This window comes from Zonotrichia albicollis, chromosome 34 (assembly GCF_047830755.1).
Source record: "Zonotrichia albicollis isolate bZonAlb1 chromosome 34, bZonAlb1.hap1, whole genome shotgun sequence".
Classification (NCBI taxonomy): Eukaryota; Metazoa; Chordata; class Aves; order Passeriformes; family Passerellidae; genus Zonotrichia; species Zonotrichia albicollis.
The window spans coordinates 2362764-2381066 of NC_133852.1; the positions used below are offsets into that span (position 1 = coordinate 2362764).

Here is an 18303-nt window from a genome sequence, read left to right on the forward strand (position 1 = left end):
TGCTTGGGAAACTTTTCTGCTGTAACAGAACTTCGGGCCACATCCTGAGGCCTAAATACTCTTTTTTAACCATTTCCTAAAAACCCTCTAACCTTATGAATTCCCACATTTCCCCCTCTCTGTTTGACCCAGAATCTTTCATTTTTTTGTAGCTTACTACTTGCGTTTCATAGCTCTACTGTAAAATTTCTGCTTATTATCTATTGGAGACCTATCTGCACTAAAGCACTGCTACATTACGGCACAGCAACTTAATGCTGTGATGACCCCATCCTTGAAAGAGATATGAATCATGTTGGTAATAGTTACAAGTCATTGTTCAAAAAACTCTGGTCGATTCCAAGGTCTTAATTCAAAACCTTCGTTCATGTCTATACCTTCATCTGCTGCTTTCGTGAGATTCAGAACACTCTCTGTGCTTCTACTTCCTAAATCTCCTGCTTGTATGACAAAAACTTCTTGGACTGTTTTGTTCATCATTCGCCGAACACAACAAAGTACACAAGGTACCACTACACATATCAGTATTAGAACACCTAGTACATAAAGACCTATCTTGCAAAGTTGCCTTAGCCAAGGTGCAAAACTCCATTTTTGAAACAAATCATCTAACCAGGAACTTCCATCTTCTTTGATTTGGGCTGTCAGATCCTTCAATTTTTGAATGCTTTTGTGAATGGATTCAGAATGGTCAGACAAATTCATACAACACAATCCTTCGAATTCCTCACAACCATGTCCTTGTGCCAGTAAAAGAAAATCAATGGCTGCTCTGTTTTGAAGAGTAGCATGTCTAATACTATCAACATCGGTCAACATATCACTGATTGCAGAGGATGTGGCATTAGCTTGTTTGCTCAGCCAACATCCAACTCTATCTAATTGTCTCAATGCCACTGCTGAAGCCAATTGGGGTAAAAATATACCGGCTGAAACCCTTCTGGCGGCATTCCAAGGCATAAAATCACTCTGACAGTTCTCATCATAATGAGGAACAGCTCTCGTTTTCCTTTGTTTCTTTTTCATCACTGCTTTGGCAGTGGGGGCAATTATGGTGAGCATACCAATGCTACAAGGACCAGCTTCAAGTGAGCTGGAATGCCTTGCCAAGCCCTGTCTCCGCAAATGAACCAATACCCTTTCGGCAATTGCCGTGGATATTGATCCGTCTCCGGAAACACATCCCAACTATTTGAAACATTACACCAAAAACTCAAATTTTTATATGCAAAATAATGAGGAGTAACACTAAACTTTGGGGGATCACCTTTTCGCCAGGCAAGAGTCATAAAAGTAAAACAAAAATCCATGGTCAAAGAACCAAGGATTTCCAATTCTTGAGGTTCAGATGTTGCCCTGAGAAGTTTTTTGGACCAAATGTTCCAATTGAAAGAGGGATTGTTTCCATTGTCAAAGCCACCTGGCCTACCATTGGATTGTTTTTTGACCAAAGGCAACTCTTTCACTGGAACACCAACCAAACAGGTTGAAAAAGGCTTTTCTGGTTCCGAATTAGACAGACATATAGTATCTGATCCGGCAGCCTTGGCTAAGGTCACCCAAACATTCGTTTTCGGTTGATCCACAGGCAAATCTGCACGACAAAAAACAATTAAAATCAAGCAAAACAAGTATACCATTTGAACTTGCTCCATCTCTTTCATGAACTAAGTCTTGGCAGAATTCTTTCTACACAAAATCTCTAACTTAAACCTTTGCCAAAAATTAAGACTGTTAAACAAACATTCAGCATTCAATTAGCATACTCATAAATAACATTGACACAAAATCAGAGTTCATGGGTTCCACCGATGTACAAAGAACGTCAGGCACAAGAGGTGTCAGGCGAGACCCGGGATCCTTCGATTCGGTTCACATCTGCGTGCTTGCTTCCTCGGTTCTGTGCTCGACTGCAGGTTCTGAAGTGCGATATGGTTTGACGTCTTTGGCAGGAACCCACTTGATTCCAGCACCTGTGGAGACAGAAGCATACCCTTTCCCCAAATTAGTAATCAAAATCCCCAATAATTAATCAAAGCTTTGTTCAGTCTCATCTGTGGAGGACCTCCGTTCCCCCTCTCTGTTGATCTAATATGCATTTTAGGGTTTGATGTGTTCTTTCAATGATTGCTTGGCTTGTGGGAGAGTGGGGAATACCAAAAATGTGCTGAACACCCCATTCATTTAAAAATGTGGCCAGGACTGTTGTCAGTCAATGAAGCAGAAGCTTGCAGGAAATGATGACAGGCATAGCTGCCGGTTTCACCTGTGTGAAGTGAAGCAAAAACTGCACCAGAGAATGTGTCTATGGAAACATGAATATTTTTAAATTTACCAAAAGAAGGATATTTAATAACATCTGTTTGCCACAACTGTAGGCTTTGTAAGCCTCGGGGGTTGATTGCTCCTGTAGAAACAGGAGGTTGTACCAATTGACAGTCAGGGCAAGTATGAATGATAGCTTTAGCTTGACTTTTAGTAATTTGGAACATTCTCATGAGTGCTTGGGCATTTTGATGGAAAAAGGCATGACTCAATTTTGCTTGTTCAAAAATGTTTGGCAATGTGTTAGAAATGACCATTGTCAGCTTGTCCGCTCTTGCGTTTCCTTCCACTAAAAATCCAGGAAGTGAAGAATGCGCCCTAATATGAGAAACAAAATATGGATTAGTTCTATATTGCAAAGTTGTAAAAAGACATGAAAGCCAACGATGTAAAGTTTCATTGCTAACATCCTTTAAAATTGAACCTTCTATTCTCCTAACTACATTAGCAACATAGGCAGAATCTGTGACCAAATTAAAAGGCTGAGGAAAAAGCTGAAATGCTCGAACTACTGCGGCAAGCTCAACAATTTGAGGGGATCCCTCTACTGCTTGTATATCAGATTCCCAAGCATTAGTTTTTTGATTAAACCAAGTTATAACAGACTTGTGGCTTTTGCCAGAGCCGTCAGTGAAGAGAGTCACAGCATTTAAAGGTTCTTCACTTAATTTAGGTTTTTCTCTGAAACTCAATTTTGCTTGCAGTAGCTTGTGAGCTGGATAGTGTATGGAACAAACACCTGGGAAACCCAAAAATGCATATTGTAAATCATCAGAATTTTGCATTGCCCAATTGAAGTAATCCTTTTTCAATGGCAAATAGATAACTGAAAATTCCTGACCTGCGAAAGTTAACAATCTGGTTCTAGCTTTGATTATAATGTATGCAATCATTTCTAGAACTGTGAAAATGGTCTTTGGAAACCTGTAGGGAGGAAAAACCCATTCCATTATTAACAAAGGATCTTGCTCTGTGGCGTCCCACTGGAAAATGAGACCACAAAGCTGCATCTTCTCTCCTAAAATTGCAAGAAAAAAAGGGTTTTCAGGAATGCAGCGATGAGCTTGTCTTTGTTGAAGAGCTTCTGTGATCTTGTCGAGAGCAGCACAAGCTTCAGGGGTTAAAGTTCTTGGCGAAGTAAGGCCGTTACTTCCTCTCAGCAAATTGAAGAGTGGACTCAGTTCATCATTGGTGATTCCCAACATCGGTCTGACCCAGTTTATTTCTCCTAGAAGTTGTTATAACTCTTGTAGGTTGTTGACTCTGGTTCGGATCTGAATTTTTTGTGGTGTTATTGTCGTCTCAGTCATCTTCCATCCCAGGTACTTCCAAGGTGAAACTTCTTGAATTTTTGTTGTAGAGATTTCAAGCCCAGCTTTTTGAATTTCAGCAACAACACAGTCTCGAGTTTCTTCCATCTCTTCCTGTGTAGAGGCTGTGATGAGAAGATCATCCATGTAGTGTAGAATCATGGATCTTGGAAACTTCTGCCGGGCAGGATGCAAGGCTTGGGCGACGAAATGTTGACAAATTACAGGCGAATTTTTCATTCCTTGTGGGAGCGATTTCCAGTGGTATCTTGGAACGGGTTCACTTCGGTTGATGACGGGAACTGAAAAGGCAAATCTTGGAGCGTCATCAGGGTGAAGTGGATTATGGAAGAAACAGTCTTTTAAATCAATTATAACGAGAGGCCAATACTTCGGGATCATGGGCAAAGAAGGAAGTCCAGGTTGAAGAGAACCCATGTCTTCAATCACTTCATTGATTTTCCTCAGGTCATGTAGCAACCTCCAGGAATTAGATGTCTTCTTTTGGATGACGAAAACTGGAGAATTCCAGGGACTGTTCGTGGGAGCGATGTGGCCTTTCTGTAATTGTTCTTCTACTAGTTTATTAAGAATGTTCAACTTTTTTTCTGTCAAAGGCCATTGGTTGACCCACACAGGATGATTGGTTTTCCAGATGAGCTTTAAGTTGCAGGTTTTGACGAAGTTTTCATTACAGGCCCACTTCCAGTCTTGCTCCCCATTGGGACAGGACGTCTCTCCCCCAGACGGTGAGAGGCTTCTGAACAACAAAAGGACGCACTGTTGCAGTCTTTCCTTCAGGACCTGTAATGTCAATCATGGATGCTCTTTGCATACAAACAGTAGCACCTCCAATTCCTGAAAGAGAACCTGAAGGAGCTACTAAATCCCAGTCATTGGGCCAAAACATGTGAGAAATCACAGTAACATCTGCACCAGTATCAGGCATTCCTGTAACATAAATTGTTTGACCACAGTGAGTCAAGCTACAAGTTAGTTGTGGACGGTCACTGTTCAAATATTGCACCCAGAAAACTTCTGCACCTGAGGTATTAGGAGACACATTTTCAGATGCCAAAAATGCAATAGCAATAGGTGTGTTTGGTGGAATTACCGTAGGAACATCAAATGCAAGAGCTAAAATCATCAGCTCTTCATTATAATTTACTGAAACAACAGTAGGGAAGATTGACAGTCCCAGAAATCTGTTGTTTGCTTTACCCATAATTAAGAAATCTTGTCCTTCTTGACAAGAGTTGATCAGCCCAGTAGGAATATTCACCCAGCAAAAATTAGTTAAAAGATGAATTAGTTAGTTTTGAGGAACTCAATTCAACCCTTGTGTTTGGAATTGCTGAGCTGGCATCATTCGAGGGTGGGCTGTTTGAGGGACAAATGGCTGACGTGCCATCATCATTTGTTCTGAAATCTGATTGCCAGTGGGTGCCACAATTTGTGTCTGAGCGCGGTGGAACGCGCTGTTTTTGAAGTTTAACAACAGTGGGTTCCCATTAATGTCAAATAATGAGTGACAATATTTAGCAAGATGCCTTCCTTTTCGGCATCGAGGGCAAATAGAAATTTGATTTGCTGTTCCACGACAATCCTTTTTGAGGTGGCCTAGTTTACCACAAGCAAAACAGACAGGCCTTTTATTAGGATCTACTTGCACAGCATTAACAGAGTTTTCCCAACGTTTTTCTTGTTTTTCTAAAAGCTTTTCAATTTTATCCATTCGTTATGTCAAATTGTGTTCCAGTGTTTTTTCCAAAGCATTGACCTGTGAATTTGCAGCATTTTGTGAACTCATAAGTCTGCTGCAAGCTGTTAGCATCTGTGTAACTGTTGGAGGTTGATCAGGCAAAGCTAAAATAATTTTTCTACATTCATCATTAGCATTTACATAAGCAAGATTTTGAATGATATAAGAGCGGGCTTGTTCATCTGGACATTGCCTTTCAACAGCTTGAGTTAATCTATCCAAAAAAGAACCATAAGATTCAGTTTCACCTTGTTTGATCAGTGGATAAGAGCTCAGATGTGAACCCACAGGTTCAAGTGAAAGCAAGGCCTTTCTAGCAGCATTTTTAATGTCTGCTAAAACAGGCCGAGGCAGTTCAGCTGCTTGATTTTCAGGCCTATTGTAAGGTGAATAACGAGCCAACTGAGCAACATCTAAATCGGCATAATTAGTATATGGATATCCTTCAACCAACTTGTTAAGTAACTTTTTCCATTGTAACTCCCATAGTAGGTACTGTGAGTTGGTTAAGATCAAAGTTTCCACATTCCTGCAATCAGCAGGAACTAAATCATAAGAGTTAAAAAAATTTTTCAACACACTATTAAAATAGGGAGAAGAAAATCCACTTTCTTACAAAGCCTGTCGTAATTCCTTTATATCATGGTGATTGAGTCTTTCATATTTTGGATTTCTATCATTTCTTCCATATTTTACTGGTAAGGCAAGATATTGTTTCTTTAAATCCGAATCTCTTTCTAGTTTCTGATTAATGTATGACCAATCTGGTAATTTTAATGGAGAATCAAAATTGTCACTTTGATCAATGACAGTATGAACATTCCCTTTGCTTCTAATCAATACATTTTCTGATCCTGAATCATTAAATCCAAACCTTCCAGTCACTCTGGCCCTGACAGGAACACTGTGCTCTTGTCCGGGAATTCTGCCAATTCCGGGAGCTCGGCCAACTCCAGGAGCTCGGCCAGCTCCAGGAGGCCGGCCTACCTGATCATGAGAACACACCTCTAAATTTTTTTCAGAAACCTCCAAGCAACACGCCCTCCTTGGGACCCTGCCATGAAAGGCAGGGGTGAACTCCAACAAACAACACGCCTCCTCCGAAGCCCGGCCCAAAGGGGCCCAGACAGAAGCGTGTTCCCCTGTTCTGGGAACATTGCCACATTTTAACCTTGAATTTGCTACTTTACCACAAGTTTCACATTGTCTCCCTGCCAAGAAAAACTCAGCTGAAGAATCCACAAATCCAGGTTTTAAACTTACATGGTTTTGTTTTAAAATACAAGAATTAGGATCATAGCAATGAGAAAAAACTCAACCCGTGTTTTTTCAGGTTTTTGAGAGTTATCCATCCTTTCAAAGGACTCCATTTTTTGAATTAAAGCCAATTTTTCTTTCTCTGTACCTATGGATTGATGATTACCATAAAAACCAGGTTTTTGCTTAACTGAAAAAGAATTCCCAGAACCCCCAGAAACCAGAATTTCCCGAGTGGAAGAAACACCCTCAGTTTCCACTTCAGGCATATCACAATCTAAACCAGCTTTCAGTGTCCCCGCACAACCAATCTTAGGAAATACATTCACTTTCTCCTTTACATTTTCAATACATTTTGTCCCTTCCCCCTTACAAGAGTCACATATTTTTACATTAACAAACAACACGACAAAGAGTCCGAAAAAGTCTCATTTTTTCCCAGAGAGAGAGAAGGAAGATTTTTCTCAGTGGAGTTCAAATCAGCATTTGAAACAACATTTGTTACATTCTCCGGAACACATACAGTCTCAGGTTTACTGGAATTTAAAGAGACAGAGCCAGAAGCTTGGTTTTCTGAATCCGAGTTCACCTTATTATCGTCAGTTTGTTTAAAACATTCCATCAGGGCTCAAGCAATGGGCATCAATTCTTTTAGACTTTCATCTTTTTTAAGAGTGACTAGATTATAAATCCTCCAGTTTATCTGATCCCAAAAATGAAAAGTAAAGGCAGACTGTAAATTTAAATCTTGCATATTTGTTTTAACCCATATAAGTAAGTTTTTAAGTTCAATTTTTGAAACTTCAGAGTGCCCTTTTTCTTGTAACAATGTCTCTAATTGATAAAAAACCTCCCATTCAACTTTTGATAAGTTCGTTCCCATTTTTGTTTTCTTTTAACACAAAAAACCGTTACCCAAGCGCTCTCCCGAGAAAAGTTACTTACAAATTTCTTGGCTTCGGCGGGAGAGATGATACAGTCCTCCTGATTAACACTTGGGTCTCCAGCGGCTGGGAAATCCAGGATTTTTTTTTTTTTTTCTTCTAATCTACGTCCTTGAACGGGGTTTCCTCACACGGGGCACCAATTGTCGGGCACCAGGGTAGCTATAGATCCAATGGTGTCAGGAACCCACGTCTTAAGAGAGGAACCCATTTGCCGCGGCAAAAAGTCCAAATATGGACCACACTGGACAAATTCAGACCAGCTTTTTTATTTATTAGTACATCAGCCTCAGAACATTGTTAGATGTTAACAGCATGCTGGCCTAAATGAAAAATGCCCCTGAAGGTGGGGTAAAACGGAATGACATAAAATCATCTCAGTTTAGCTTTCAGCCAATCACACCAAAACAAGACATATTGACAAGCTTTCCATCCAACCTTATAAAACATACGTAATAGTAGTTAAAACAAAGACTGGTTCATAAAAGACAAAGAACAGAGCTCTATTCACAGTAACCTTCTAAAGATATACATTAAATAAACTTGTTGCCATCCTAAAGCCAAGTCTACAAAGTCCTATGGTTATTTGTCACGTTTACTGCTTGGGAAACTTTTCTGCTTGCTTGGGAAACTTTTCTGCTGTAACAGAACTTCGGGCCACATCCTGAGGCCTAAATACTCTTTTTTAACCATTTCCTAAAAACCCTCTAACTTTATGAATTCCCACACTGTGCCTTTAAGACCGGCTCTGAAGACTGGAAGTTCTGTTTGGGTTTCTCTTATCAGGGACACAGAGACAAGCGGTACATAAAACTGTTTTTTCACTTCTGGCTTGCTTGCTGCTTTTGCTTGCTCTCTTTTTCTGCTCTTGCTTCTGCTCTGCTTTCACCTCTGCTTATTAGCTAAACAGTCCATATTCCTTCCTGGACTGTTTCTCCTCTCCTGTTTCTGTGACCATCTTGAACCTGCTCCGGACTGGGAACCGGGAACACTGAAGGTTCGGCTGCAGCAGCTGGCCCAGTGCCTGAGGGACTGAGAACAGAGCAACCATCCCCCTGAAAGAGACTTTCTGATTTTATCATCTTTCTCAAAGCGGTGTCATCGGGTATTGTTCATTTTGTGTGCTGGGGGGTGCTGGGCCAGTCAAATAAACAGGTTCTTTCCACCTCTCTCCAAGGAATTTTTTCCCGAACGGGCTGGGGGGAGGGGCTGTGTGGGTTTTGCTTTCTGGAGGGGCCCTCCTTTGCAGATTCTTTAACAAATTTGCCCTAAATCAGGACACCGCCCCGATTACATTCTGCCTCGGTGGGGAGGGGAGTGCTCTGGCCCAATGGGTGCCTATAGCCCAGGCCCAGATTAAGGAACTGTGCAAGGCCTAGAGGGAGCACTCCCGGGAATCTGAGTATTTACGGGGCCTCCTTCGCCTGGTCCTTGCACAGGGAGATCTGGTGCCCACGGACCTGAGGGCTCTCCTCTCTAGCATTTTAGGGCCCATGGAATTCAGGGTCTGGGTGGGAGAACAGAGGAGGGAGATTGTGGAGGTTCTCTCAGTGCTTTGGGGGAACCCCTCCACATCTCATGACACTGAGGGCTTGGCAATTTCTGAGGACCATCTTGTGGGTACCGGGCAGTGGGCGAACGGGGCAGCTCAGGCAAAGGCATTGTTCAAAGAACAACTTGTGGAAACAGGGAAAGCTGCAGAGCATGCTTTTTATAAACTAGCTACTACCACCTCACAGCTAGAAGAAGAAGAAGAAGAAATAAGGCAGGGCACGCAGGAATCTTACCTGGCATTTATGGAAAGACTCTACTGGTTCGTTTAGGTGCAGGTTCCGGGGGAGAGGGAGAGAGAGGAGATGCTTAGGCAGATGGCTTATTACAATGCCAACACAGCGTGCAGGCGGGCTATCCGATCTCTCCCTCGAAACCCCCGACCCACCGTGGAAATGATGATCGAAATGTGTGCCAGGAAGGTTCCTCTGCAAGACCTGAAAGCGCGCCCCAAAAGAGCCTCCGTAGCCTTTGCAGAGTATCCAACGCCAGAGGACACAGATGCCGAAGCTGCCGCCGCCACCAGACCAATGACACCAGGGTCCAGGAGAAGGACGACGGCGACTCACCCCTGCCACCTCTGTGGCAAAGTGGGCCACTGGATGCCCCAATGCCCTATGAGGCAAGATTACTTAGAATATAGGAGGAGGAAAGAGGAGAAGGAAAAACAGCAAAAAAACTAGCTCAAGAGCGCAGCCCCTCCCTGTGCCAAGATAAAAATGAGGCGCATGTTGTAACATCAAGCAGGGAGGGACTAACAAAGGGGAACCCGTCATTCACGTTACCGGACTTGTCTTATTTCTTATCTATACCTGATGTGACATTTAACAACTGTGGTTTACAGCCTCAACCTGTGCTTAACACCTTGTCCTCTGCTTCCCCATACAGGCTTCAGCTCACGAGGGGCATACACCTCCCCAAAAGTGATTTACAACTGGTGTCTGTCGACCTCCAACATCCGGGTTGATGGAGGAGTTTAGGACGTTGCAGGTGGACTGTCGTCGGAGATACTAAGCACACGCCGTGAGACCTTTACATCGTCCCAGAGTTGACCACTACGGACTGGGACCGTTTCGCGGTAGGGCTGTACTGTGTCTGACCCCCACTCTTCCTCCCCAAGGGACAAATCATCACCCAGGCCATTCCATTTCCTGATAAGGACCATTGGAAGAAGACATCAGGAGACTCCTCACCCCCGACGGTGGCCTGGGCGTAAGTAGTGGGGAGGGAGAAACCCCGCCTGACATGTCAGCTCTCATTGGGCAGGGACCACAAAATCGTCAGGGGTCTTTTGGACACAGGGGCAGATGTGACGATCATTCCCTCTCAGGAGTGGCCATCACATTGGGGCTTGCAAAACACAGCTGGCGCGATTCAAGGTGTAGGAGGGCTCAAATTGGCTAAGCAATCAAGGGGCATTGTACAAATTATGGGGCCAGACGGGCAATTGGCTTCGGTGCACCCGTTTTTTTTGGATTACACTGAGCCTCTCTGGGGGAGAGACCTTTTAGCCCAGTGGGGAGCCAAAATTGACCTTCCAAAGGCTCCCCAGGTTTTTCGAGCAGTGGCCACCGAAGAGTGCCGGACCTGGAAGCTGGATTGGCTGTCTGATGAACCAGTACAGGTGAAACAGTGGCCACTTAACAAACAAAAATTGAAGGCGCTCCATGAGCTCGTTCAGGAGCAGCTACTAAAGGGCAATATCGAGGAGACCATGTCTCTGTGGAACTCCCCTATATTTGTCATCAAAAAGCCCAATAAGGACAAGTGGCAGCTCCTGACCGACCTCCGCCAAATTAATGAGAGAATCGTAGATATGGGGTCTCTCCAACCAGGGATGCCATCCCCTGCAATGCTCCCCCGAAATTGGAATTTGGCCGTGATTGACATAAAGGACTGCTTCTTCCAAATTCCTTTACACCCAGATGATGCCCCGCCTTTTGCCTTCATGGCTCCTTCCATCAACCGTGAGTCCCTGGACAAGCGCTACCCCTGGCAATGCCTTCCGCAAGGAATGAAGAACTCCCCTGTGATTCACCAGTGGTATGTCGCTTCTCTGCTGTCCCCAGTACGTACAGCCCTCGGGGATGCCGTCATTTTACATCATTATATGGACGACATCCTCGTGTGTGCAGCCGATGACAGTTTGCTTGCCCATGCGCTTGACCTGACAACCAAGGCGTTGGTTGCTGCAGGGTTCGAACTCCAGCAGGACAAGATTCAACGGATGCCACCTTGGAGGTACCTGGGCCTTGAAATTACAAAGCGGACCATTGTGCCGCAAAAATTTGCTATAAGGACTGATGTCCGGACCCTTGCGGAGGTCCATCAACTGTGTGGGTCTTTAAATTGGGTGAGACCCTGGCTGGGTATGTCTACTGAGGACCTGGCCCCCCTTTTTGATTTATTGAAAGGGGGAGAGGGGCTTAATTCCCCTAGGGCTCTCACCCCAGAGGCTCAGGGGGCGCTGAAAAGGATCCAAAAGGCTATTTCGGCTAGGCAGGCCCACCGTTACCATCCGGGCCTGCCATTTAAATTCATAGTACTGGGAAAATTACCACACCTCCGTGGCATAATTCACCACTGGGACGGGACTTTGAAGGACCAAGGCTGGGGAGTTAAGCTCTTAATCATAGAGTGGGTCTTCCTCAGCCACCATTGGTCCAAAAGAATGACAAGGCCACAGGAGCTGATAGCCGAACTGATCCTCAAAGCAAGATCAAGGATCAGGGAGTTGGCAGGATGCGATTTTGAAAGCATTTACATACCAATTGAATTGGAATTGGGCCAATTAAAAATGAAGACGTTCAATGAACTGCTGCAAACTAATGAGAACCTTCAGTTTGCGTTGGACAGCTACACTGGGCGGATTGCAGTAAATTGGCCGGGCCACAAATTATTTAATTCGGAATTTAAATTATCACTAAAGAAGGTCCAAAGCAAGGAGCCTCTGGATGCAGTGACAGTTTTTACAGATGCGTCTGGAGCATCCCACAAGTCAGTGATGACTTGGAAGGATCCTCAGACTCAGCAGTGGGAGACAGATGTTGCTGTTGTGGAGGGTTCTCCACAAACTGCTGAGTTAGACGCAATAGTCAGGGCATTCCAGAGATTCCCGGGACCTTTCAATTTGATAACAGATTCTGCATACGTTGCCAGTGTAGTGTCCAGAGCTCAATCAGCAGTTCTGCAGGAGGTTTCTACCCAAAAATTATTTGAATTACTTACTAGGCTCATTGATTTGGTCTCCCACCGCGAGCATCCGTTTTTCGTAATGCATGTGAGATCGCACACAGAGCTGCCTGGGTTCATTACTGAGGATAACCATCATGCTGATTCCCTGGCCGCGGCTGCTGTCACGCTGGGCCCGCTCCCAGATGTGTTCGGCCAGAGAAGACAGATCAGCCACCAACTCTTCCATCAGAATGCGCCTGGCCTGGTCCGGCAATTCAACCTAACCCAAGACCAGGCTAAGGCGATCGTAGCCACATGTCCCCAATGCCACCGTGACCAGATGCCCACCATTGCCTCAGGGGCTAATCCCAGGGGCTTGGTGAGCTGTGAGGTGTGGTAAATGGATGTAACACACATCCCTTCTTTCGGTCGATTATGTTATGTCTCAGTGGATACCTTCTCTGATGCACTCTATGCCTCTGCCCACACAGGTGAGAAGGCTGCTGATGTCCAGAAGCATCTGCTTCTGGCATTCGCTGTCTTAGGCATCCCTAGGACCATCAAAACTGACAATGGCCCAGTGCACACGTCCAAGGAACTGCAGAGCTTCCTGCAGCAATGGGGAATAGTGCATAAGACAGGCATCCCCTATTCCCCGACAGGCCAAGCCATGGTGGAGAGGGCCCACCAGAGCCTGAAGAAGACCTTAGCTCAACAGCAAGCTGCTGTGAAGGTGGAGACACCCCCACATCCGGTTGTCGAGAGCACTTTACACTCTCAACTTCCTTAATTGCTCTTTTGACAACCCTAATCCTCCAGTGGTCCAATACTTCGGCAGTCACCAGCCGCTGCAGCCTAAAGCCAGGCTGCTGGTCCTTATCAAGGACCCGGAGACCTGGCGGATGGAGGGGCCCTTTGACCTAGTGACCTGGGGGAAGGGATATGCTTGTGTGTCCACGCCCTCAGGCCCCCTCTGGATACCATCCAAATGGGTCAGGCCCTTCGTCCCGAAACAGAGGACGCAGAAGGAGGCTGTGCCACAGGTTCAGGTGGCATGCTGGTGGCAGCGGAGAAAACCCTCCCAAACACCATCAGTTTCCTCAGATGTCCAGTTGCTCCCCAATGCTGAGACCCCTCCACCTACCCCTCTTCTCACTGAACTACCTCTGGTTTATGAATCCCTACCTTCCTCCCCCATTTCCTCTCCTTCTTCCAAACTTGATTTATTATTTGGGGCAGAACCATCTGTTTAATTACTACATACCTTCACTACTCTCTTTTTATTTTTAGTACACCTCCCCGATGGCCCCCGCATTGACATCGTTGGCTCCCAACCCTAGTCTTCTACTGTTAATGCTGACAACCTACGGACTCCTGCTGCCATCTTCGGAGCCGTGGGTCGTCCCCCAGCCAAAGATCAATGTCTGGCGTGCCTTGGCTCAGTCTTTAGGACAGGACCACATTTGCCTCGACACCGGCGCAGAAGAGGACCCGATGTCGTCTTGCCTTGTGCGGATCCCTTTCTCTCCAGGCGAGTTCCCATCCGCCTTTCAGTCAGCCCTTTCCCCTATTTTGGCTCAGAGCCTTACTATCCTCCTGAGTTTTGATTCTAGTAATGCCTGGAGAGACGGAGTGCATAGGCTGGATCCTTTATCCTCTGAGCCCACAGAATTACATCTTCTCGGTTCCGCCAATGCCTCTGTTTGTTTTCAATTTGATTACACCTTTGCCCCTATAGAGAAGGGCAGTGAGGTGGTCCAGCAAACTAAAATAGAATATCAGGCAAACCAGTGGTGCAAAGCCGTGCTGAAGATCAGTGGCCCCACCACCACAGGACGGATCCCTTATGCCCTTCCTAGGGGAGCGTTTTTGATTTGTGGCAACCGGGCGCGGGCAGGCATCCCCTCTGGTCTGATCGGAGGGCCGTGCACTTCTGGCAGACTGACGCTGTTCACCCCCAACATGACCCAAATTGTCAACTGGAAAAAGGCAAATGTCACGTCCAAATGGGCCAGAGTTAAAAGAGATCTCAAGGATCTCACTGAGGACTGTGACAGCGAAATTACGCATTGGTCTCACTCTAAATCCGTCGCTTTTACCATTCTATTGCCTTGGGTATCCGTGGCAAAGTCTCTAGGTGAATTGGGCCGCCTAGAGTGTTGGGTGGCAAAACAAGCCAATTTTACATCAGCTGCCCTATACGACCTCCTCACAGACGAGGAAATAACAAGAAAGGTGACACTTCAAAACAGGGCAGCAATCGATTTTCTATTGCTGTTACATCATCACCACTGTGAGGAGTTCAAGGGCCTCTGCTGCATGAACCTGTCCTCCCGAGCCGAAGATGCCAGACACACTGTCAAGAGGCTGCAGGACCTAATACACCAAGTTAAACAAGAGACCTCTGACTGGCTGGGGGACAGTTTTAAGGGTTGGGGCCTTAGCGGGTGGGCCGGTTCAATTTTGGAATCAATTTGTAAAGTTGTTTTAGGTTTGATTATACTTTTAGTTCTTGTAGCTTTTATTCAATGCCTGGTTAAAAGACTCGTGATGAAAGTGTCAACGCCAAGTGTGAACCATGCCACCGTTCCCCTCAATGAGCCCATCGAGCTGGAGGACCTCTCCTTGGAGGCTGGAGAAACAGTGGATGAGGAGGGGGCGACCATGCTGCCCCTGGACCACCAATGGGCGGACGGACTCCAGCTTGAGGAGGGCGAGACTTGGTGGGACCAGCCGCGGGTCCCTGCAGTTTAAGGTTTACATGGACTTTTCCGTTCCTTTTATTTTTATTTGGTAAAAAACGGGGAGATGTTGTAGTGTGTTCGTTAAGTTCATTTAATTCCTCCCCCATTTTATGTATCTGCTCCCCCCCATTTTGTGTAAAATGGTTCTGCCCTCCTCAGTTTTCCCACCACAGCCCTGCCAGTTATATTGTCAATCTTTTAGGTTATATAATTCCTCCTCCCCTTTTTCCCTTATATGTATGCTTTTTCTCCTCCCTGGGCCAAGTCAATCACCCCCCCACTCCACCTAGTATTCCAGGAGCTTCTCCTCTTTGGGGGTTGTGGTTGGCTGTGCTCCCGGGACCCCTCCCATACCTGGTACCTATTGGGCTCTCCACTATGTCATTTGTGTTAAGCTCATCCCCTCTTCTCCCCCTATTGGTCTTCTGTAAACCCCTCTCGGGTCCACCCCTTCCCTTTATGACCCTTAAGCACCCTTTGTTCTTGGTCATTCGCTGATACATTGTGGGCTTTCCAATAAACCAAGTTTAGCCCCCCCCGGCGAGTTGATAGCTCCTTCCTTCTCGTCGTTTAGCAGCGATCCAGTCCGCAACCAGCACAGCCCAAGGCCTTACGACGCCGAGGGGTGCTGGCAGACCATGTAGCGAGGTGTCGGCCTTAACCTCAGCTAGCCGAACTCTGAATTTCTCTGCTCTGTAAGACTAAATACACGCTGCTGCAATCCTACTTCCATATTTGATTGCAGTCCAAAGGATCCCATTCCACATTTGATCCCAGTCCATATTTGATCCCAGTCAGTATTGCCCTGCACACATTCCAAAAGTCTGGAATTCCAGCTCCCAGCCAGGAAAACATGTTCCCGCCCTTGAAGGCAAATGGAGCAAAATCCTACAGAGACATTTCCCTACCAGCCTTCAGAACTTCAGCTTCTGGGACTGGGATTGAAAATAATAATTGGGAAATAAAATAATAAATAGTGTGGGGAGAGTCTGTGGGGACAATGAAATCAGGGCAGGGGTCAATTAAATCAGGGAAGGGGTTATTTTAATCAGGGCAGGGGTCAATTAAATCAGGGAAGGGGTCAATTAAATCAAGGCAGGGTGAATTAAGTCAGGGGAGGGTCTTTGGTGGCAGAGGAGACAATTAAAATAGGCAGAGGTCAATACAATCAGGGATGGTACAATTAAATCAGGGGAGAGTTTCTGGTGGTCACTGGGGCAATAAATAAATGGAGGGTATTTGGTGGTCCCTGAGGTAGTTAAATATAGGGAGGGTCTCTGGTGGTGCCTGGGTCAAGGGAGACACTGAGAGAGAAACCGAGCAGGCAAAGAGGGGCAGGAGAGAAAAGGAGACACAAACACAATGAGCTGAGAAGGTGGCACTCAGCAAACAGAATTGCAACGGACTGAACATGAACAGGAGAGAAATCAGTAAGTCTGAGAGATTTATTTGCTATTAAGTACATCCCACACACCCAGCCCCATACAATCCCCATCCTACTACTCTAATTAAGATCCCATTTCTCCCAATCTCCTCCCAGCCCTATCTTACTCAGGTGGCTGAGGAATCGAGTTTGGTATGGCAATGAGTTTTTTTGAGGTGGGATTGAGCCCTTTTGGGGTAAGATTGAGCAGTTTTCAGTGGGATTTGAGTTGTTTTGAAGTGACAGATCCATCCCTCTTGGCTTTTGGAGTGCAAAGAGATGGAAGAAAAAAAATTAAGGTGAAACTAAAAGTAGAAACATCCAAGTGTTTTGCCAACATGGATCACAGGGAATGTTGGTGACCAGGGCTGTGCCCAAAGTGCCTCCTCCAGTGGGGGATGGAGCTGGAGCAGCACACGAAGCTCTTCCCGCACTCGGGGCACTCACAGGGCTTCCCTTACCGGTGCCTCCGTTGATGTTGGGTCAAGTGAGAGCTGCTGGAGAAGCTCTTCCCACACTGAGGACACTCGTAGGGGCCTCTCCCCAGTGTGGATGCGCCGGTGGCTGACAAGGGTGCAGTTGTGCTTGAATCCCTTCCCACAGTCGAGGCAGCGGAAGGGCCTCTCCTCTGCGTGAATCCGATAGCGCTGGAGGAGATGGGAGGTGGTCAGAAACCTCTTCCGGCATTTATCACACTTGTAGGGCCTCTCCCCTGTGTGGATGCGCTGGTGCTTGGTGAGGGTGGAGTTGCGCTTGAATCCCTTCCCACACTCAGGGCATTGGAAGGGCCTCTCCTCCATGTGACTCTGATAGTGCAGGCGGAGATTGGAGCGGGTCTGAAACCCCTTTCTGCATTTATCACACTCGTAGGGACTCTCCCCAGTGTGGGTCCTCTGGTGCTTCATCAGGCTAGACCTGTGGCTGAAGCGCATCTCACACTGGGAACACTCGTAGGGCTTTTCCCCAGTGTGGGTACTCTGGTGTCTGATCAGCCTGCAGCTCCACCTGAAGCTCTTCCCACACTCCACGCATATGTGGGTCTTTTCCCCATCATGGAGCTGCTCATGGAGCACCAGCTCCGAGCTCTGGCTCCATCTCCGGCCACCTTCCTGGCCCAGGCTGGCTCTTTCCCCCTCAGATCCCCGCCAGCTGCATTTGCAGCCCCTCCTCGTGCGGCATCTCCGCGGCTTTTCCTTCCCGTTGGCTTCCTGCGCTGTGGAGCCACTCAAAACGGCCTCTGCCACCAGGTTCTGCTGCAGGCATTTGTCCTCCCTGCTCTCCATGCTCAGCTCCTGCTCTGGGGGAGGAAGGACAGGATGGGATTTGCCTCCGTGCCACAGGCAAGAGCAAGGAGATCCCCCCAGGGCTGAGCTGCAGCCAGGGCCGTGCTGGGCTGGGAGATGGAGCAGCACAGAGGGGAAAGGGGCACTGACTTCCTCCTCACCTGCCTCAGTGTCCTGCGGCATCTTCCTCTTCCTTGCAGCCTCCCTGGTGTCGGCAATGGGAAATCCTGGTTTGGGGAAAACAAGGGATGAGCATGTTTTTAGGAGTGTCAGGGGCTAGGATGGTCGGGATGGATGGAGACGAGAGATCTCTGAAGCCAGGTCGTGGAACTTGCGGTTTATTGCAAAGGGCCTGAGTGTAGAGCCTTGCTTGGAGTTGCCAGCCACAGCTCGGAGCAGGCCCGAGAGAACAGAGGGGTACAGAGGATGAGAGGGCAAGAGAGTAAGAGGGGAAGTAAGGTTCCTGTTACAATACAATAAATCTTCTTCTGGGTTGAATATCCTATTTCTCACTAACCAATCTAGGGCAA

General features: G+C 46.5%; 1 long non-coding RNA gene across 3 annotated transcripts in view; it reads left to right on the forward strand.

Annotated features, from left to right (window-relative positions):
• LOC141726319 (uncharacterized) overlaps positions 1 to 17679 on the forward strand; it is a 28999-nt gene extending 11320 nt beyond the window's left edge. For 2 of the 3 annotated variants that reach the window (XR_012577601.1, XR_012577600.1), the window contains exons 2-4: positions 10038 to 10361; positions 11075 to 11192; positions 13614 to 17679. This is a non-coding gene — a long non-coding RNA (uncharacterized LOC141726319). Of the gene's footprint in view, positions 1 to 7723; positions 10362 to 11074; positions 11193 to 13613 lie in introns of those variants that run through there. The other variant, XR_012577599.1, reaches the window with a different exon arrangement.
• The last annotated feature ends 624 nt before the right edge of the window (positions 17680 to 18303 follow it).